This window comes from Ochlerotatus camptorhynchus, unplaced genomic scaffold (genome assembly GCF_037179485.1).
Source record: "Ochlerotatus camptorhynchus isolate MF236.1 unplaced genomic scaffold, CSIRO-AGI_Acam_v1.1 ptg000193l, whole genome shotgun sequence".
Classification (NCBI taxonomy): Eukaryota; Metazoa; Arthropoda; class Insecta; order Diptera; family Culicidae; genus Ochlerotatus; species Ochlerotatus camptorhynchus.
The window spans coordinates 8,538,707-8,562,245 of NW_027040683.1; the positions used below are offsets into that span (position 1 = coordinate 8,538,707).

At 40.6% G+C, this 23,539-nt stretch overlaps 1 protein-coding gene across 1 annotated transcript in view; it reads left to right on the forward strand.

Annotated features, from left to right (window-relative positions):
- Window positions 1–23,539, forward strand: part of LOC135702540 (uncharacterized) — a 733,060-nt gene that overhangs the window by 268,513 nt on the left and 441,008 nt on the right. The gene's annotated exons all lie outside the window — the stretch shown is intronic.

Genomic DNA, 23,539 nt, shown 5'->3' on the forward strand with positions numbered 1-23,539 from the left:
CGACCGACGGTGGTTCAAGCCCGGGTACAAAAATTTATTTAAATAAAATTACGTCACCGAAAGCACTTAACAATGTTTTCCAAACCAGATTATTTTATATATATATATATAAATATCTTATTCTTTGCGGTAGTCCCAAGTCAGAAACTGTTCACTTTCCGGGGGTTGCTAAACATGGCCAGTGTGGTCTGGGCACTTCAAATGGCTACCAGTCAACTGGATTTTGAATTCTCATTGCATTTGAGGTGTCACATGCTGGGTTTTATTCGCCGCAATACAAAAAATATATACTCTATCGATAACCCAAATTAAAGAACTATTCTAAAAATGGTTTGGATGATCCCTGAACACGTCGTTAAGCAAAATAAGCATACAAATTATATTAGTTCATTTTAACACGGATTTAGTCTCATGGCTCATGTTCCGGTCATATCTCCGGAACAAATTGACCTGTTCCAAAAATATCCAAAAGCATTCTATAAGATCTTAGTAATTTTCAATTGGTGGTTGTAGTGTCCTACTCGGTTCAGTGGTTCTCGGGAAACACGTTCCTTAAATTCGTGTTTTCAGATATTGTTCCGTGCATATCTCCAGAATCAGTTGATCGATTCTAAATATATTTCAAAACGTTCTATGAGACAATAACTCCTTTCATTTGGTGGGTGTTGCGCTCAATTCGGTTTAGAGGTTGCCGAGAAACACTACTTAGAAAAGACAGATTAAACGGGGGGGAAATTAAAACGATTTTCAGAGGGATTCTGAGTCGGCCCGGAGTCGGAGGGGTTTACCGATGAGAAAGAAAGAATATCTCTTGACGCCAGATTGTTCTAAACTACCTCCAACTCCAACCCAACTCTGCAGCCCTGTTTTTTTTCAGAGATATAGCATTTTGGAAACAAGCTTATAATAGGATTCTTTTTCTCGGCATGTTCTTTTGAATATTTTCAAAAGAAATCTGTATAGAATTTTAAAAACATCATTCGTTGGTTGTACAGTGTTGCCAAATATTTCTGTTTTGCTTTTGAAAATTGTAAATGCGATTTTCTCGCAGTGAAAGCAATTATATGTTGAATTTGATTTCATCTTTGTGTCTTATATTATAAGAATCACTTAGCACACTTCACGATTTGATGTTGCATAATTGTAATATGAACGTAAAACTTCTATTCACTCAATGCATAACGCAATCCTTTCTGGTGTCGATAACATCATCATACAAACATTTACTATACTATTACTATTTCCAAGAATTCGATTTATATAAATGGATTCCTTAAAAAAGCTCTTCTTATCTCTTATGGCATTCAGCCCAATTTACTCATAATGTGTGTCTTCCATAGACAGTTCTCCACCAATTAATTGTATATCCAAAAGTGCTCCATTAATAAAAAAAAACACGAAAACCTCTGATTCAATAAATATATCTCAATTTCCAATCGGTAGTGCAAACACAACATTCATAAATTAACAAGAAACTTCCCATCTCTGTCCTACATCGCTTCAAAACCAGGTCACGCTTGGTTGATTAAATTGTTTAACGCTCCGTGCAAGGATTTATGCCCCCAACGGCAGTAGATACTGCTGCTTCCTGAATTCCTGCCACCAAACCAGCAGAGTGCCGGTCTCGTGTGCGAAACAAAACCATATTCCCACCTACCAACGGCAAACTACGCCAAGAATAACACAATACTTGCAGTAACGTTACATGCTCTATTTAGACAACAGACTGCTGCTACAACGGCTACGGGGCAGCCACCACGTGTTAAATGTTCCGAAGTCATAAATCAGTCCCGGCAGTTGAATTAATTTTACGCTCTCGACTACGACGGCGACGATGCTCTGACCGTTTGACATCGCTTTCGTTGTTTTCGCGCCCGCGTTTGCATGTCACCGGCATTCGACGGTGACGGTTGTGACGGCGGTGCGGATGGAAATCAACCAAGCCATGCCACGCCAACCAGGTTCTCGTCTAAATTCACATCTTGCATAGTTTGTTCTTGCCTTGATGAGTAAAAGAGTCACCGGTTGCAGCTAAGGAATGTAATGTGCTCGTCAGGTTTGACACTAGAGCAACAGGGTTGAACTCTTAAATCTCACTGTAGAATTCTGCTTTCATTGAACATCGCAAACCCCACCAAGACAAGCTGCTTCTGTTCACAAGGGTGACGACAAATGGGCTTGTAATTAGTTCACGTTGTCACCACCGATTGCTGATCTCTAGGTCCGTCTGGCTTGGCACAGAACCACTAGTTGTCGTCGTAGTCAGGTCACCACCGACTAGACCCCGGTGATTTATCAATTCCCATTCAGCTGAGAGAGGTGACTAAATTTACGATGATTACCGGATGGCACGAATTTCCCATTTATCCCACCCATTGCATTTGCTTTAAAATTCATTCCTTTGTTCGTCTAACTTTCCGCATACACGAATAGAAAAAGAAATTAAAATCCGCATGCCTCAACTTGTTGACGACACGATTTTATGAGTCCTCATCCTGAATAATTTGTTCGTTTTGCCTAAAGCCGGAAGCGGAAACCATTCGGACTGCACTTCGGCTCGGACCTCCACCTTCGTTGGCAAACGGTGGGAAGTAAAACTAGGTCAAACTTTTCTGCTCTTCCCAAGCAGCATGCAAGCATGAATGAGTTTGGTAGTAAAAATTATCACAACAAAAGAAGCAAGGACATCACACAGCTGAAAATGCGTCGAGCATCAGCCGTCAGCAGCAGCGGTGGCTTGGAGAGGGAAAATGTGAGAAAACTTTATTGTTCTAGCAATGTGGACCACGCTCTGCCAAACTTGAATGGTGAGTGTAAGTGCGGTGATGCACGACTTAACATTTATGACTCGCAATACTATCGGATTGGGTGATAAGGGAAAACCTTTATTCTTTGACTTATTTGTGACAGGTTTAGCTTATGCTTTTATGTCGAATTTACCGATACACTGTTTGTTGATCGTTAGAAACAAACATGAGTGAGCCATATCAGGTACCTACTATAAAATAAATCTATACGCTCTAATGATGAAATTTAAATTTTTCGGGCATTGTTTAATTAAATTTTGTATGCAATGTACGACCTTCCAACAAACAAATCGTATATAACACTCAATAATGGCTTACACATTCAAAATTGGAAGTCAAATAAGTGTAAATCACCAGAAGCGTAGAAAACCACCCTGCTTTCACACTATATATGTAAACGTGAAAGTTTATTAATACTGTAAACCTTCATCTTATCGAAATCGATTAAATGAAAATGGAATTTGGTAAATGTAAAGTGAAAGAAGGAACTAAGAGTGTAACTAACAGAAACAAATGAAAACTAATTAAAATAAGAAATCACAAACTTTCACAAAACCAAATTATAACTATCTCTGACTTAATAAAAACTAATTATTAGTAATAAATATAAGTAAAAACAAAAATTGTAACAATATTGCACAATAATGGTTTTAAAATAGGTATTCTTACTTAAATAAATACCAGTGTTCACTCGGCTGTCGACAAAAGCAGGCCTCTCTCGATGTGTGCTACGCGATCGTCTGTTTTCTCGGCAGCAACCATTGTGTGGTCCTCCTCATTGTTCTTCATCAGCAGTTCTTTCGGTCGATGCGTCGTCGACTTTGGAAAGCAACCGTTTCGTGATGAATGTGTGAGTGCTGACCACGTTTTGCGTCCATTGCTGCAATGGACGCGCTCTGACCCTCGTTGGCGTACAACAATTTGCCATACAATGAAACTACTGGAAGCGGCTCCAGTTCTGATGGAGGAGGCTTTTTGGATAGCGGAAGATAAAGTGTTTATTGTGTTGTACCTTTTCACTATAGTTTTAAGATGTATTGTATAGTGACCAAGAATCCTCGGCTCTGTAAAGTTAATTCGGTTGAGCCTTATCAAATAAATTAATAAACAAAAAAAAAATAAATAAATACCAAACAAATACAGATCCAAAAAAACATAAAAATAATTTGAAACGATGAATGAGCGATGAGATACTGAACCGAAGCAAATAGTAAAAAACCATTAAGAATCAATGATAACGCAAATACGTTTAGGAGTAATCAAAATTGAGCATGATTGACCGCCCACGGTTGCTACTCTGTTATTGCCAGACCAGCTGTAATTACACAGAGAACCAATAGACGATGCTTGGGACTAGCAATCATCCTCAATGTGTAAATACTGGTGATCTAAAACTAGGCAATACCAGCGCCGGCCGCGCCCGAACATAGGTCAAGAAAGGAAAGGGTAGTAATGTGTTAACGTGACACTCGTTTTGATGGAAGCCGAGGAGTCCTCTGCACTTCCACGAGGAATCACAGGGATGTTGGGTAAGAGGGTTGGGTTAGCAGCAGGGTTCGTTTTGGTAAACGATAAGCTGAATTGTTGTCCTAACGATCGTGTAACGCGAAGGAGCTTGGGATTGAACCCACGGTCTTCTGCTCAGTAAGCAAAAACGTTTGCCACTAGGCAGACGAGCTCCTTTTTAATCATGAATGTGGGTGGGCTTGAGATAAGACTCATGATGTTCTGCTCAGTAAGCAAAAACGGTTGCTCTAAGGCCACCGAGCCTCTCATATCACATTATAGCGTTACTAAAGTTTTTATAATTATTCAAGCCCGGCACCGAGGACAACGAAAAGTTTTACAAAATACACGATAAACTAGCGATCAATGCATTTTTAATATGAAAGGATCTGCGACCGCGTTTTTCTCCTCAGTAAGCAAGCCACTGCAACCGACGATCTTTGAAATCCTAAAACTAAAAGCTACGAAAGAGTACTTAGGTCTTCATTAAGATCCACTTTCACGCGACGTTCAATGTTTCGATTTTCTCTTTACGCATGGTTCAGACAATCATAACAAGCTATGACCGACGTGACGATTGTTTAAGACCTGGTTAAAAAAGCTATTCAAATGAAATTACGTTCTCGAATTTCACTTGGAATGTAATGAACAACAGAAATACGCGATGATTCATATTTTCAGCGGTTGATGTTTAATTTTAAATATACAGGGTGCGTGACGAATTTTTGCACTAAATTTCAAATAGTAATTTCTCATGCTTGTGCATCATGATTTAGATATATTTGGCAGCACTGGATAGCTTATATATAGCTTTGGGCTACAAAATGGTGAGTTGACAACCTGGAAGGAGCGGAATACCTAGCCCTGGTCCTCACAAGTTCCTACTTCACGCCTCCTCGAGTCATATGATAACAAAAGACTACCAGCTGAAACATGGACACAGCTGGGTGGCGTAGCCTGGGCAATGTTGCCAGTCCGGCAATAGCAAAGTGAAGAGGTGCGACGCGAACACTGGCGCGGTAACCATAGTACGTTGATAGAGGAAATGCTTCACCAAACCTGAGCGTCTGTTCACCATGGAGGTGCGGCTCAAAACGGCGTCTGTTCTCCATGTCAGGAGCGGCTGATCACCGTCCTAGTGCCAGCGTGGGACTCTAAACAGAGCTGTGCACGATGGTCCCCCGGCGAGACAGGGGGTTGGACCAGGCCCAACAAGCCACCCTGGAAAAAAAAACAAAGTTGCAAATACCGACGAAAGAAATACGGATTGGAACAATCGGCACAGACCTACGCGACGAAATAAGGACTACGATTGGAAACTCGGAACATGGAACTGCAAATAGCTCGGCTTCCTGGGTTGCGATAGGTTAATCTATGACGAACTTCAACCACGCAACTTCGTAGCACTGCAGGAACTTTGCTGGACGGGACAAAAGGTATGGAAAAGCGGGCATCGAGCGGCTACTTTCTACCAGAGCTGTGGCACCACCAACAAGCTGGGAACTGGCTTTGTAGTGCTGGGTAAGATGCGCCAACGCGTGATTGGTTGGCAGCCGATCAACGCGAGGATGTGCAAGTTGAGGATTAAGGGCCGTTTCTTCAACTACAGCATCATCAACGTGCACTGCCCACACGAAGGGAGACCCGACGACGAGAAAGAAGCGTTCTATGCGCAGCTGGAGCAGGTGTACGACGGCTGTTCGCAACGGGACGTCAAAATCGTCATCGGCGACATGAACGCTCAGGTAGGACGGGAGGCAATGTATAGACCGGCAATCGGGCCAAACAGCCTGCATGCCGTATCGAACGACAACGGCCAACGATGCGTGAACTTTGCAGCCTCCCGGGGTATGGTAGTTCGAAGTAACTTTTTCCCCCGCAAGGATATCCACAAAGCCATCTGGAGATCACCTGACCAACACACAGAAAACCAAATCGATCACGTTCTAATCGACGGGAAATTCTTCTCCGACATTATCAACGTCCGCACGTACCGCAGTGCGAACATAGATTCGGACCACTACCTAGTTGCAGTATGCATGCGCTCAAAACTCTCGACGGTGCATAACACACGTCGAAGTCGAACGCCGCGACCCAACATTGAGCTACTACGGGACGCCGGAATTGCCCAGGACTACGCGCAGCAGCTGGAAGTTGCACTACCCACGGAAGAGCAGCTTGGCGCAGCTTCTCTTGAAGATGGCTGGAGGGACATCCGTTCAGCCATAGGTAGTACTGCTGCAGCGGCACTAGGTACTGCAATCCCGTACCGAAGAAATGACTGGTTTGACGGCGAATGCAAACTGTTAGTAGAGGAGAAGAATGCAGCACGGGCGAGAATGCTGCAACACCGCACGAGATTGAATGTGGAGCGATACAGACAAGCGCGGAACAGACAAAACTCGGTTTTCCGAAGGAAGAAGCGTCAGCAGGAAGACCGAGATCGCGGGGCGATGGAAAATCTGTACTGCGTAAACGACACACGGAAGATCTACGAGAAGCTAAATAGTTCGCGCAAAGGCTACGTGCCGCAAGCCGATATGTGCATGGACTTGGACGGTAACCTTCTCACGAACGAGTGTGAGGTGATTGAGAGGTGGAAGCAGTACTATGACGAGCACCTCAACGGTGAAGCAGCAGAAAACGAAGGTGGCACGGCAACAGACCTTGGAGCACGTGCAGAAGACGACAGGCTACCGGCCCCTGATCTTCAAGAAGTTGAGGAGGAGATCGGTCGGCTGAAGAACAACAAAGCAACTGGTGTAGATCAACTACCAAGTGAGCTATTGAAATACGGTGGTGAAGCACTGGCTAGAGCGCTGCACTGGGTAATTGCCAAGATTTGGGAGGAGGAGATATTACCGGAGGAGTGGATGGAAGGTGTCGTGTGCCCAATCTACAAAAAGGGCGACAAGTTGGATTGCTGCAACTACCGCGCGATCACACTGCTGAGCGCCGCCTACAAGGTACTCTCCCAAATTCTATGCCGCCGTCTGTCACCATATGCAAGAGAGTTCGTGGGGCAATACCAGGCGGGATTCATGGGTGCCCGCGCTACCACGGACCAAATTTTTGCGATTCGGCAGGTTCTGCAGAAATGCCGCGAATACAACGTGCCCACACATCATTTGTTCATCGATTTCAAATCCGCATACGACACAATCGATCGAGATCAGCTATGGCAGATTATGCACGAGTACGGACTTCCGGATAAACTGACGCGATTGGTAAAGGCGACGATGGATCGAGTGATGTGCGTTGTTCGAGTATCGGGGACACTCTCGAGTCCCTTTGAATCTCGAAGGGGGTTACGGCAGGGTGATGGACTTTCGTGTCTGCTGTTCAACATCGCGTTAGAAGGTGTGATCAGAAGAGCTAGGATAGACACGAGTGGCACGATATTCAGGAAGTCCATCCAGCTCCTTGGTTTCGCCGATGACATTGACATTATGGCACGGAACTTTGAGATGATGGCGGAAACGTACATCAGACTGAAGGCTGAAGCTAGACGGATTGGACTTGCCATCAACGCATCAAAGACAAAATACATGAAAGCAAGAGGTTCTAGGGAAGACAATGTTAGCCTCCCACCCCGAGTTCAGATTGACGGTGACGAAATCGAGGTGGTCGATGAGTTCGTGTATTTGGGCTCACTGGTGACCGCCGAAAATGATACCAGCAGAGAAATTCAAAGACGCATTATGGCAGGGAATCGTGCCTACTTTGGACTCCGGAGGACGCTCCGGTCGAATAAAATTCGCCGCCGCACGAAGTTGACTGTCTACAAGACGCTGATTAAACCGGTGGTCCTTTACGGCCACGAGACCTGGACTATGCTCGTGGAGGACCAACGCGCCCTTGGTGTTTTCGAACGTAAGGTGTTGCGTACCATCTACGGTGGAGTGCAGATGGATGACAGAACGTGGAGGAGGCGAATGAACCACGAATTGCACCAGCTGCTGGGAGAACCATCCATCGTCCACATTGCAAAAATTGGGCGACTACGGTGGGCTGGGCACGTCGTAAGAATGCCGCACGATGACCCAGTGAAAATGGTTCTAGAAAGCGACCCAACAGGAACAAGAAGAAGAGGCGTCTTAAACGGAAAAGGGACAAATGGTACAAAAAGTTTTGTAGATCTAATAATGACAATCATTGGACTAGGTACACAAGCGCGCGTAATAAGTATTCACAATCGATAAAGAAAACTCGTTGTGAATATGTTCAAAGGAAGATTGATCAGCATCAAAACAACAGCAAAGAGTTATGGAAAATTTTGAAATCTTTATTAAAACCTAGTAATTGCAAACCGCGGTCCATAACTTTTAATGGCACATTAGAACAGTCAGAACAAGTAATTGCAGCTAAGTTTAATGATTATTTCGTAGATAGCGTTTCATTGATTAATCAATCTATTGAATTGGTCGATGAACCTGACGAAATAAAACAGCCAGTTAGTAGTAGTTGTAGATTTGAAGTTTTTCACCCAATCACATTAGATGAACTTAGAGTTATTTGTTTTTCATTAGGAAAATCAGCTGGAGTAGATAATGTTAATGCAACAGTTATTCAAGGTTGCTTTCATGTCATTGGCCACATCTTTCTGGAACTTATTAATAAATCATTGCAGAATGGACATGTGCCACAAATTTGGAAGGAATCCTTAGTGGTTCCTATTCAAAAAGTTGCTGGAACGATTAAAGCCGAAGAGTTTCGTCCCATCAACATGTTGCACACATTAGAGAAAATCTTAGAACTTGTTGTTAAAGGCCAGCTGTTGGAGTATTTGAATAGCAACTCAGAACAATCGGGATATCGGGAAGGTCATTCTTGTGAAACTGCATTGAAATTGGTTTTAGCAAAGTGGAAAGACAACTTGGAGCGTAAAGATACGATTGTTGCTGTTTTTTTGGATTTGAAACGCGCTTAAACACACAATTTCTAGGCCCTTACTGTTAAGTACAATCAAGCGCTTTGGAATTACGAGTACTGCATAGAAATGGTTTGAAAGCTATTTGTCTGACAGAACTCTACGGACTGTTTTTAATAATTCTGTTTCCATTCCCGTGGGGAACAACCTTGGAGTGCCCCAGGGAAGTGTATTAGGGCCCCTTTTATTTATGATGTATATTAATGACTTGCGACGTGTTTTACGGTTTTGCGGCATTAATCTTTTTGCAGATGATACTGTGTTATTCATTGCAGCTAAGGATTTAGAAGTTGCCGTCTCACACTTGAATGAAGATTTGCAGTATCTAAGTAGATGGTTGAAGTGAAAGCAGTTAAAATTGAATACAAGTAAAACTAAATTTATGGTAATTTCGCGGAATCTATTGAATGAGAACGTCTCTGTTGAAATTGATGATTAGACTATTGATCGCGTTCAGGAGATTAAATGTCTTGGCGTGATTATTGATGACAAACTTAAGTTCAACTCTCACATTGACAATGTCATCAAGAAAATTGCCAAGAAGTATGGAATTCTATGTCGCCTGAAAAACGATTTAACTATTGCCAGTAAAATACAGTTATACAAATCAATCATCTCTCCTCATCTAGACTTTTGCTCATCCATTTTATTCCTGGCCAATGCAACACAAATATCGAGATAACAGCGCTTGCAGAATAAAATAATGCGTTTGATTTTGAGATGTAATAGATTCACTTCCTAAACTTTGATGCTAGACGCCTTACAATGGTTGTCGGTGAAGCAAAGAATTGTATATTTGACTATGGTGTTCATTTTTAAAGTAGTTAACGGTTTGCTGCCTCGATATTTGTGTGATCGAATTGAAAGAGGAAGTGACTATCATAGATATAGTACTAGAAACGCGGATGAAATAAGAACACCACATTTCTAGACTTGTGCTTCACAGAATTCATTATTTTTTAAAGGAATAATAAATGTTTTCAATTCGATGCCTAGACACATTAAACGTGCAACAACATAAGCAGAATTTAAGAGACATTGCATTTCACGCGTTAAAATTGTCTTTTGAACAGTTATCCAGTGATTTTTTTTTATGAATTGACAAATTATGTATCTTGACGAAGTTATTTTTAACGGATTATTTTGTATGGATAGCTGTTATAACGACTTTTTAATAATTATTGTAGCACTGCAAAAACTGTTTTGTTCGCCAAGATGGTGATGATGGATTTTTGATACTTGATTTAATAGTAGTAGTAAAAAACATAGTAGTCTACAAAGGTTTGAGCCTGGCGCGCGTATTACGGATATAGAGGACTGAATTTAACATTTGATAAAAAAAAATGCAATTTTGAAGCTTATTTGGAAGATACCTTGAGTTAGTAGTAAGTTTTCTGGCAAATTTTGGGGGTTCGTGAGCATTCCTGACATTGCTGAAAATTATGATAGCATCAGATTTCGGGGTTACTAGTGTAATAGGATGCTTTATTGATTGTTCATTAACTCTTGATTGCTTGTAATACTTATGAATATTTTAGGTGGACAAAAGGCAAACTAAGAGGTGGACGCCTGAGCTTTTCCACATTTATATCGCTGTGGAGCAACTGTAAACTCTAGAGGGAATTTATATCTGTAACTGAAACCAGTTCGATTTTGTTTGCCAACCTGGTTAAAATGTCATAGGGGAATTTACGTATTCTCGGCAACCTAAGCAGCGACCATCTTTCTATAGCCTTTTTCTCTAAGGAACGCACACATATGCAGTATTGGTTTGTTTACAATCTTTTGCTGCCAGCTGCTCTAACAATTTCAGTCGAAATAATTGTCAAAAACTGTTTTGAAACGCTTTTACAAAGCTCCAATCTTCTCTAGTGAGAGCGAGTATTGTCGTCAACCAGTTTTTCTTCGGCAACCGTTCCATTTGAACTGCGTGTAAATCTGCTGTTCTATTATCGGCAACTCGAAATCAGCTACAATTTGTAGTGCGGGTGTTGCATTTCAAGAAAACCTTGCTAGATTGCTTTTTCTAAGTGGTAAAAATATAGTCAAATTGAAGCTGAAAGCATAAAGAATCGTTTGCATGCATTCAGCGAAGTGTTTTCGTAAGAAAATCCAGTGAAAATAGTGTTTCAATTTGTGTTGCCGAAAATAGTCTGTCATGCCGAAGCCGTCATTTCCCCTATTTAATTATCTTAAAGATAAATCGTCCAGCTCAAACCTTTGTAGGGGTAAGAGGTGGGACCATCATCATCATTCATGACGATTACTCGTTGCAGCTAAAATAGCTTATTGTGACCCTCTGAAAGCAACATTAACTGGTTTTATGTGTCATACACAAACTTTACCTCCTCTTCTTGCATCTTACATATAAAACATATTATTATAATATCTCATAGTTTCCTAATTTTTAAAAGTTGTATTTTAGCTGTAATGAGTATGTTCAGGCCTGTGCCGAAGTGAGGGGCTAGGCTGACATTACATTCAGTAACCCTATCTATGCAAATAAAACTATGAAACATTATTTCAAATTTGCCCCCTGGGCCAAAAACTGGAGCACTGGTGCCAAAAATGGCACACTTTCCTCATTACCATTCCCCAGGAATTTTCTCCAGCATCACGGTGGTCAGTATTTGGATCTTCCTGAATCCAGTTCTGGACACCTCTTTGATGGCTTATTTTCTATATCAAGTACGATTTAGTACCATCTACCAAGGTGATGGGGTATGATGAAACGCTAACAATTCCAACCTCCGATAGTTGTCTGAATCCATCCACATTAAATTTTCTTTCTTATGCAGAACACATTGCGCCAGAATGATGCTCATAAATCATAATTCATCGGTCCAGCCAGTGTCCTTGCGCGGCAGTTTAACACCGAAATCGAAATGGCACATGCTGCAACTGCCAGTGCCGCATCGTGTCACGACCAATTAGAACTTGCTTTACTCGGGCAAACAACAAACTGACCGAATCAATTACGCTCGCCTAATTTGGAATCCATTAGCTAAAACGAATTGCTACCTCTGCTCGGTTAACTGGCTGCTAATCGCCACCGGTGATACCGGACTCAGTTTCAGTCGGTGAGTATACATATAGTGTTATGGCAGCAACTTTGCGTACCTCATCAGCTGCCGCGGAGTTGGTATATAGCTATAGGTGAGGACGTTTTTTCATCCCACCCCTAATAAGTGCAGGCGAAAACTGCAGCACAACAACGAAGACGACGACGACGATGTCGGACCGGGTCAAGATTTAACGCAGAAGGTGTGAAATTCACTGCCCCTCCCGGAGGTTGATAATGATGATGATAGCTATTGTCACACCTAGGAGTGAAAAAGATGCCATTCTGCCCGACGAGGACGACGGAAAACGTGAGAAACTTTTTCTGTGCAAAGCAGCGGATGTGGCACGGTACACTTGAAAAGCAATTTATTAACTACGCGACTGTCAATTGTCGGAGTTGCAAGCTTGTATTTTTGGCACTTTTTGGGCGAAAAGAATGGGTGTAATCAAAATGCGAAACCGCACCGGGAAAAAGTTGGTCTCTTCTTTTAGGTGGAAAAACCACACTAACAGCAGAAGTAAGTGTTTTTCGAGATATTTCCAGAACGAGAAAGAACCGAGGAACTTCCCACCGTATATCTCTTTTATTTTATGGGAAAGAGGATAAATTCTCGCTGCCAGACGGAAAGTTCGCCCATGGGCGGAGGAAGCAAACGAAAAAGGTTGACATAATGGATTTTTTTGGTTCCTTGGGATTTGAGAATTTTTCTTGTGGGTCTTTTTTTTTTTTGGCACGGGCTATAAACTTTCAAGGACATCTTGTTATGGGGCTGGATGAAGACAAATTACTAAGGAAGAATAAAGAAATAATAGTTTGTGGCGTGAACTTTCGGTAGAAGTGCACTTAGGTAGTTGGATTACTTGTTTTTCTTTAGGTAAAATATCACAGAAGACAATATCTAGTTTAGTGACGCTTCAATACAAATAATAGGGTATACGTCCCTAACCTCGGTCTAATATGCAGCCATAGATTACGTTTTTAATCATAACTCATCAATTAATTTACCTGCAAACGATATTCTACTGCTAAATGGTATGCTTAGATATGCTTATCATGTCGTTTGCTATCAGGAACCGCAAAAAGTTGAAAAACTTACTTTTTTTAAGACAAAAACTCACCAGGGAAATGTATGTAATATCGGTCTATTGTCCCCAAATTGGGTCTATTTATGGATGCAACTTCGTCCTATCCTGTTTGATTCTCAAAAAAAACGCTCTTGGTAACGTTTTCTTATGTATTTTTTTTTTATCACTATCACTGTTAACTTAATACTCTTCATTCCTCAAAACATTTCTTAGAGAAAATTTTACGAAAACTACATTAAATCACTCAAGTTAAAAATTAAAAATTAAAAATTTCGCTTATCGTCTTTCGACCGCAGAATATCTAAATCAAAACATTGTGATGTTCATTATACAGATTTGGCAGAAAAAATCTCCCTTCCTGTTCGTTCCTTATCATCCAAATGCAAACCACATTGTTGACGTTACTCTTATTGCTATATGCTGTCAAATGAATTTCATGGGCCAAAGTTAGGAACATAGAAAAGAAATGTGTCCCTAAAGTTGGGTCCATGATTTACTTGTGAAAACGTTGTTAAACAATTAAAATAAACATAAAATATTCAAACAGTAACTGTGAGTTTTACGTCTAGTGTGTATTATCAGGTAATTCCATTCAATAAATGCCATAATCAGGCCATTTGATGATCGTCAGTGCAACCTTCCCATCTTAACCTTAGAAGTCATGGCGGCTAAAAACTCCGAACAGAGTGATATTCTCAACCAGTTTTATTACTTACGAGAGCTGAAAATGTATTGAAATGTTGTGATATAAATTGATTTGTGTGTGGTACACATTTATCAATCATCAGTGATCAATATTTTCCTTATTTTTTGTGTAATATTCCTTAATTAATTATTTATTTGCGTGATAGGCCGAATGAAAGGACTAGACCCACATTACATACCGTAACCCTATATAAAAAAAATAAATAATATACAATTCTAGTGAGAAGCTGTCCACAAATCCACTTGGAATGTTTAAAAGGAGAAAAGCAATTATTGAGTGTTTGAGGTTCTCACACAAATCTCACACGTGGTATCTGGACAGCTCCTTAGTTTTTATTACGTAGATAGTTGATGGAGAGTTGATTAATTTCATGTTTTCCTAGAGTACTAAGCGAATAAACAGTTTTGGGTGAATTAAATGGAAACTAGAAACCAATCCAGAAATGATGTTAACCGCCATTTCAAACTGATGAGACATTTCAAATTATATGTTAAGGAGCGTACTACGGCGATCGCGCTCGCATTGATGTTCCCCTCGATATTGCTGCAAAGGTTTGTGGATCACAACCAACCATTGCACTGTGGTTAAAAAGTCCATTTTGACGCTCTTAACACTCCGAATACGGTGGGTAAAAAACTTTACGCCGACTACGAAGCCTCCGAAAAACGTGTAACGGCAAGTTTGCAATGGCACAACTTAGCCATTTCTTAATGAATTTCAAAAATTGTGGTACCTTTAGAATTCCTAGGGTTTCTAAATGATTTTGATTGCAAAAAACTTTAAAATAGAGTCGTCAACTTTTTTCAAAAACGAAAAGAGTTGTTACACGTTTTTTCGAAAGGTGTTTTGTAGGGTTTTGCAAGTGGCGCAAGATCTGTAATTTAGATTAATGGGCACAAATGTTCACAATTAGCCAGAATACAGTCATGGTTCCTATATATGGATCCTGGAGACAACGGAACGGTCCTCGAAAAACCCGAAACATCCGTAAAAATGGTCAATCCATGATCCTGATCCTAGAGCTCTGCGGTTTTTTTGAAAATATTAGGAACTGTGATATAAACAAATATTTGGGGTCGTGACATAAACATGTACCTGGATGGCCATGGGACCGTCCTCCGGTAGATCCGGAACATCCGTAAAAGTGGACAATCCATGAAACTGATCCTAGAGCTCCGTCTTTTTTTTTAACATTAGGATCTGTGATATAAGAATGAATTTGGGTCATGGACCCAGATGACCATGGGACCGTCCTCCAGAAGATCCGGAACATCCGTAAAAGTGGTAAATCCACTCTCCTGATCCTAGAGCTCCACGTTTTTTTTAAACATTAGGAACTGTGATGATAGAAAGAATTTGGAGTTGTGACATAAACATGAACCTGGATGTCCATAGGATCTGTGATATAAGAAAGAATTTGGGCCATGGATCTTGATGGCAATGAGACCGTCCTCCGGAAGATCCGGAACATCCGTAAAAGTGGTAAATCCACTCTCCTGATCCTAGAGCTCCGCGTTTTTTTTTAAACATTAGGAACTGTGATGATAGAAAGAATTTGGCGTTGTGACATAAACATGAACCTGGATGTCCATAGGACCATTCTTCGGAAGATCCGGAACATCCGTGAAAGTGGTCAATCAATGAAAAAGATCCAAGAGCTCCGCAGTTTTTGAAAAAAAAAACACTAAGAACTGTGATGATAGAATGAATTTGGGGTCGTGACATAAACATGGACCTTGAAAGGTATGGGACCGTCCTCCGGAAGATCCGGAACATCCGTGAAAGTGGAAAATTCACGAAACTGATCCTAGAGCTCCGTGGTTTTCTTGAAAACGTTAGGAACTGCGATATTAGAATGAATTTGGGATCGTGACATAAACATGGACCCAGATGGCCATCGGACCGTCCTCCGCAAGATCCGAAAATTCCGTAAAAGTGGTCATTGAATGAAACTGACCCTAGAGCTCCACGGTTTTTTTTCGAAATCACTTGTCATATATAAATCAATTTGCAGTCGTGACATAAACATGTACCTAGAAGGCCATGGGACCATCCTCCGCAAGATCTAGAACATCTTTAAAAATGGTCAATCCTTGAAACTGATCCTAGAGTTCTACGGTTTTTTCGAAAGCATGTGGAACTGCGATATAAGAAAGAATTCGGTGTCATGACATAAACACGTACCGGAGACGAACCAGCCCAGGGCTGAAAGTCTCCTTAATAAAGATAAAAAAAAACACGGACTTGGATGGCCATAGGACCGTCCTCCGGAAGATACGGAACATCCATAAAAGTGATCCAGAGGTTTCTTATATCACAGTGTTTAAAAAATAACTGCAGAGCTCTAGGATCAGTTTCACACTATGATAAATTTACGGATGTTCCGGATCTTTTGGAGTACAGTCTCATGGCCATCCGGATCCATGTTTATGTCACGACCCTAAATTCTATCTTAAATCGCAGTTCCAAGAGTTTTCGGAAAAAAAACCACAGTTTTTTCACAGTTTCATCGATGATCCACTTTTACGGATGATCAGGATCTTCTGGAGGACGTTCCAATGGCAATCCAGGTTCATGTTGATGTCTCGACCCTAAATTCTTTCATATATCACAGTTAGAAGTGTTTTCGACAAAACTACGGAGCTCTAGAAACAGTATCATGGATGGACCATTTTTACGGATCTTCCGGAGGTGGAGGCGAACCAGCCTAAGGCTGAAAGCCTCCTAAATAAAGCTAAATAATAATAATAATCTTCCGGAGGACTGTCCCATGGTCATTCGGTTCCATGTTTATGTTAAGACTCCAAATTCATTCTAATATCACAGTTCCACGGTTTTTCGTTCTTGGATCAATTTTATGGCTTGCAATCTGGCTAAGGCCTTGTAGTCCTCTGCTGTCCGAAGAAGTCGTATCCACTCTACTCGATCCATGGACAGACTTTGCCAGCCTCGTAGTCTGCGAAGGGGTCCGCAGGTCGCCTTCTACTTGGTCGATCCACCTTGCCCGCTGCGCGCCTCTTCTTCTTGTTCCTGTTGGGGTGCTTTCGAGAACCATTTTCACTGGGTCGTCGTGCGACATTCTTACGACATACCCAGCCTACCGTAGTCGCCCAATTTTTGCAATGTGAACGATGGATGGTTCTCCCAACAGCTGGTGCAATTCTTGGTTCATTCGCTTCCTCCACGTTCCGTCATCCAAGGGCGCGTTTGTCCTCCACGAGAATAGTCACGATCTAGTGGCTGTAGACGACCACCGATCTAATCAGCGTCTTGTAGACAGTCAACTTCGTGCGGCGGCGAATTTTATTCGACCGGAGCGTTCTCCAGAGTCCAAAGTAGGCACGATTCCCTGCCATAATGCGTCTTTGAATTTCTCTGCTGGTATCATTTTCGACGGTCATCAGTGAGCCCAAATACACGAACTCATCGACCACCTTGATTTCGTCACCGTCAATCTGAACTCGAGGTGGGAGGCTAACATTGTCTTCCCTAGAACCTCTTCCTTTCATGTATTTTGTGTTTAATGCGTTGATGGCAAGTCCAATCCACCTAGCTTCAGCCTTCAGTCTGATGTACGTTTCCGCCTTCGTCTCAAAGTTCCGTGTCATGATGTCAATGTCATCGGCGAAGCCAAGAAGCTGGATGGACTTCCTGAAAATGCATAATCTGCCATAGCTGATCACGATCGATTGTGTCGTATGCGGATTTGAAATCGATGAGCAAATGATGTGTAAGCAAGTTGTATTTGTGGCATTTCTGCAGAACCTGCCGAATCGCGAATATAAACCCATGAATCCCTGCCGGTATTGCCCAAGAAATCTCTTGCAAATGGTGACAGGCGGCGGCGTATAATTTGGGAGAGTACCTTGTAAGCGGCGCTCAGCAGTGTGATCGCGCGGTAGTTGCAGCAATCCAACTTGTCGCCCTTTTTGTAGATTGGGCATACAACACCTTGCTTCACTCCTCCGGTAATATCCCCTCCTCCCAAATCTTGGCAATTACCCAGTGCAGCGCTCTAGCCAGTGCTTCACCACCGTATTTTAATAGCTCACTTGGTTGTTGATCTACACCAGTTGCTTTGTTGTTCTTCAGTCGACCGATCTCCTCCTCAACTTCTTGAAGATCAGGGGCCAGTAGCCTGTCGTCTTCTGCACGTGCTCCAAGGTCTGTTGCCGTGCCACCTTCGTTTTCTGCTGCATCACCGTTGAGGTGCTCGTCATAGTAATGCTTCCACCTCTCAATTTTATGGAGTGACCATTTTACGGATGTTGTTGATCTTCCGGACGACGGTCCCATGGCTATCTAAATACATGTTTAAGTCACGATCACAAATTCATTCTTATATCACAGTTCCTAATGTTTTTGGAAAAAAAAAACTGCGGAGCTCTAGGATCAGTTTCATTGATTCACCTTTTTACGGATGTTCTGGACTTACCAGAGGATGGCTCCATGGCCATTTGGGTCCATGTTTATGTCATGACACCAAAATATTTCTTATATCGCAGTTCCACATGCTTTCGACAAAACCGTAGAACTCTAGGATCACTTTCGAGTATTGACCATTTTTAAAGATGTTCTAGATCTTGCGGAGGACAGTCCCATGGCCTTCTGGGTACATGTTTATGTCACGACTGCAAATTAATTTATATATGACAGTTCCAAGTGTTTTCGAAAAAAAACCGTGGAGCTCTAGGATCAGTTCCATACATTGACCACTTTTATGAATTTTTCGGATCTTCCGGAGGACGTTCCGATGGCCATCTGGGTCCATGTTTATGTCACGACCCCAAATTCTTTCTATCATCACAGTTCTTAATGTTTTCAAGAAAACCACGGAGCTCTAGGATCAGGATCGTGGATTTACCACTTTTACGGATGTTCTGGATCTTCCGAAGGACGGTCCTATGGACATCCAGGTTCATGTTTATGTCACAAGCCCAAATTCTTTCAATCATCACAGTTCCTAATGTTTATAAAAAAAAACGTGGAGCTCTAGGATCAGGATCGTGGATTTACTACTTTCACGGATGTTCCGGATCTTCCGCTGAACGGTCCGATGGCCATCTTGGTCCATGACCCAAATTCATTCTTATATCACAGATCCTAATGTTAAAAAAACGCGTAGCTCTAGGATCAGTTTCATGGATTGATAACTTTTACGGATGTTCCGGATCTTCCGGAGGACGGTCCTATGGACATCCAGGTTCATGTTTATGTCACAAGCCCAAATTATTTTTATCATCACAGTTCCTAATGTTTATAAAAAAACGCGGAGCTCTAGGATCAGGATCGTGAATTTACCACTTTCACGGATTTTTCGGATCTTCCGCTGGACGGTCCCATGGCCATCCAGGTACATGTTTATGTCACGACCCCAAATATTTGTTTATATCACAGTTCCTAATGTTTTCAAAAAAACCGCACAGCTCTAGGATCAGGATCATGGATTGACCATTTTTACAAATGTTCCGGATTTTTCGAGGACCGTTCCGTTGTCTCCAGGATCCATATATAGGATCCATGACTGTATTCTGGCTAATTGTGAACATTTGTGCCCATTAATCTAAATTACAGATCTTGCGCCACTTGCAAAACCCTACAAAAAAACCTTTCAAAAAAACGTGTAACAACTCTTTTCGCTTTTTAAAAAAATTGACGACTATATTTTCAAGTTTTTTGCAATCAAAATCATTTAGAAACCCTAGGAATTCTAAAGGTACCACAATTTTTGAAATTCATTAAGAAATGGCTAAGTTGTGCCATTGCAAACTTGCCGTTACACGTTTTTCGGAGGCATCGTATTCGGAGTGTCAACCCAGTCAACCAGAAGTCGTATACCAGCGTACAAATTGAATCGTGAATTGCTACTGATAAAGTCAACATCGCAAACAAGAATAAGATATGCCATATAAAGGTTAAGTCACAAAGAATGCAAGTTTTCAACCTATTGGCGATGATTCATTTTTGTAGCGTACCGTATCACAAATAAGCTCGGATGAATTTGTTAGGTTTTTGAAACTGAAATTGTTATGACAGATTAGATCATAAATTATGTTTAATCAAATTGATAAAAATGAAGTGTCGGTTAACTCGCATATCGCTTTCCCAGATAATCAAAGATAGCATAAGAATGTGCACACTAGATCGCATTTGAGTTTGCTTCCAGATAAGACCAATAAGACTATAAGAGCATTCCATCTTGTTTCAATTCATGTTGAAATTAACGCAAAACTACGATCAAAATCAAAAGATCGTAAATGGTTACACCTGTCTATTGCGTGTCATCAAAATATACCACTATTTGTATAATAATAGATATGATTGTCATAGGATGTGAAGGAAGGTTCCATGAAATCTAAACCAACTTAAGATCCAATCGTTAACATAATCTGATGCTTTTCATCAACATCGAAATCTTTCCAAGTCCAAGTAGACTTTTTGAAGCGTATAAATTATCATTGATATAATCCTCTGTACTTACAAGTGCTTATGTCGTGTAGTGGATTCAGTTCTGGTTTCTGGATACAAAGGTAGAGGTATGGAGACTAGCTGCAGGAATAGCTTTTTTTGTTTTATTTATATGGATGATCGTATTTCTGTTATATTGAAATCGGCAAAATCGTTATTGGAAAGCCAGTATGTATGTATATGGCCTCCACTTTGGAACGTATATAGCAAATCTGTGCATCTTATACGATTTGTTTGGCTAGTATACCACTGTGTATATCCGGAACTATACGGACCAAAATGTTGACTGGGAATTTATAGCACCGTGGAGAGTGGATTTAGAGTAATTACGCCTTGAGCAAAGTTGATGGGTATGACATGCTGCATCTTTGTAAGATAATCATTTTGTGATTCATTCCCCTAAAAGTGAGATGAATAATTTTTTTTTTACAAAGTTAACATAGAGGGTTAACGTCTTCAGCAAAGTTATAGAAAAAAAAAATAACGCAAACAACGTTGCTGAAGACATAAAAGTCGTATATTTCACCCAAATCTAGATAGAGAGGGTTTTTTGAGGACGGACCCCAAAAAAAATGTTTTTTTTTTACCAAAACACATATTTTCTTTTATTTTCAACGGCGCCGGATGTGTAGCGGTAAGCGTGATTACCTCTCACCCCAGCAGGCCTGGGTTCAATCCCAGTCGGCGCCGTCGGGATGTTCTTAGGCATAACATCTCTGATCACGCGTTCCTTCGGATGGGAAGTAAAGCCGTTGGTCCCGGTTCATGAGTTGATGGGTCGATAGGTAGGGTCCAGGTGTGGGAGCTGGCCAGGACTTCGTAGGGTTCTGAAATATATTTTTAATTGTGTTGAGGGCATATTTAGGTCAATCATTTCACAATGATGATTATAAACAGTCATCATCTGATTTACCGGTCCAAATTTAGCGTAATTGGTCCGATGGCGATCTACTGCGAACAACTGTCGATTGCCTTGACAATAGATCAGCTGAGTCACTGCGTTGCGAAATGATATTGTTTAAAAAAGAAATCTTTGCGTAATCCCGACGTTCTTTCAATGTTTGAATGCTGATCAGCAAGCAACGTGCTTCATATGACGGGAGAGGAAAAGCCGTCCAACCTAACTTACGTAGTGCATATAATAAAAATTGCTTTTGGATTGACTCTATTCGTTCTTCATGCTTTTTCATATAGGGTGACCAAACAACGCTACAATATTCTAAAATTGACCTCACATAAGCAACGTAAAGTGATTTAATTTTATAAGGATCTTTAAAGTGGAGACCGAAACGTTTTATAAAATTAAACATTTTGCCTGCTCTATGTATTATTGTGTTATAATGGTCCACAAATGTCAATTTAGAATCTAGAATAACACCTAAATCTCTTACATTTTCACATTTTTGAACATTTTCATTACCTAATGTAATACAAAGATTTTGTTTGTTTAGTTTTCTACTGTACGTTATAAGATTACATTTATTGATATTTAGTTTCAATAAACTTTTACTACACCATCTGTAAAAAACATGTATTTCATTCTGAAACACATTCATATCGTTATCGCTTCCTATTTCTAAAAATAGCTTCATGTCATCAGCGTACCCTGATATTTTTTTAAAATAAGAGAGACGTCATTAATGTACAAAATAAAAAGAAGGGGACCTAGGTGCGAGCCCTGGAGAACCCCTGACGTGACATGAATTGGCTTAGATGTTTTCTCGTTGAATCTTACAATTTGCTGGCGATCAACTAAATACGGTTTAATCCAGATGAGGAGCTTCATCTCAATTCCCTTTTTTTCTAATTTAAAAATCAGCATAGGGATATCAATTCTGTCAAACGCTTTGCTGAAGTCTGTATATAGAGCTTCTACTTGGTTACCTCTGTCCATTGCATTTAATACAAAGTCCACAAATTCCAAAAGGTTTGTGGTGGTTGAACGGCCTTTAAAAAAGCCGTGTTGTGCACTAGTTATTCTTTGTTTTATTTGGCCTAAATTGTTTTTATTTATAATTGATTCGAAGAGTTTTGGAATGCACGAAATGATAGCAATCCCACGATAATTTCGAATATCGGATTTTTTACTTGATTTATATATGAATATTAAGTCAGATTTTTTCCATTCCTTCGGGAATATACCGGATTCAAGCGACATATTAAACAGCCAGAATAAAGGGGTTGTTAGTTCAGTTACTAAGTTTTTCATAAAAATAGGTGGGATTCCATCTGGTCCTGAACCTTTAGTGGCGTCCAAATCTCGTAGGCCATTCCAAATATCATGAAGCGAAATGTTATTAACGCCAACAGTAGTCATTATCATTATCTGAAAATTTCGTGTATGTTTCTTGAAAAAAAGTGGCGACATGATTACATATATCATCAGATGTATTACCTTCCTTTTCATCCAATGTCATTTTTGATGGAAAGCTGCACGATTTCATTTTAGTTTTGACGTAATAGAAGAAGTATCTTGGACATGATTTAATTTCATTCTCAGTTTTTATGTTATACTGAGACAGTGCCAAAGAAATTGCATCATTAAGTTGATCACAAATACTTAAATACTTTTCGAGTTTATCACGATTTTTATGTTTTCTGTATATTTTGTGAGCTTTTTGTTTACGATTTTTCATGTTAATGATATGATTATTGAACCAAACCGGATATTTGGAGGAATAATTGCGTCGTCTCCTTTTTAATGGAATTTCCTCGTGAATTACGTCAAACAGAATGTTGTAAAAAACCTCCACTGCACATTCAACATTTACCTGATCCTTCAAAATGGTTTTCCAATTTAGTCCTTTGAATTTATTTTTAATATTATCATAATTAGCATTTTTGTAGTCGAACATATTTTCATACTCACTGTCGTTGGGGTGTTGACTCTCATGAACAAATATGGAATACTCGATTGCTGTGTGAAATGCTTCATTCTTCCATAAAGGAGAAATAGATTTACTTACACTGAAA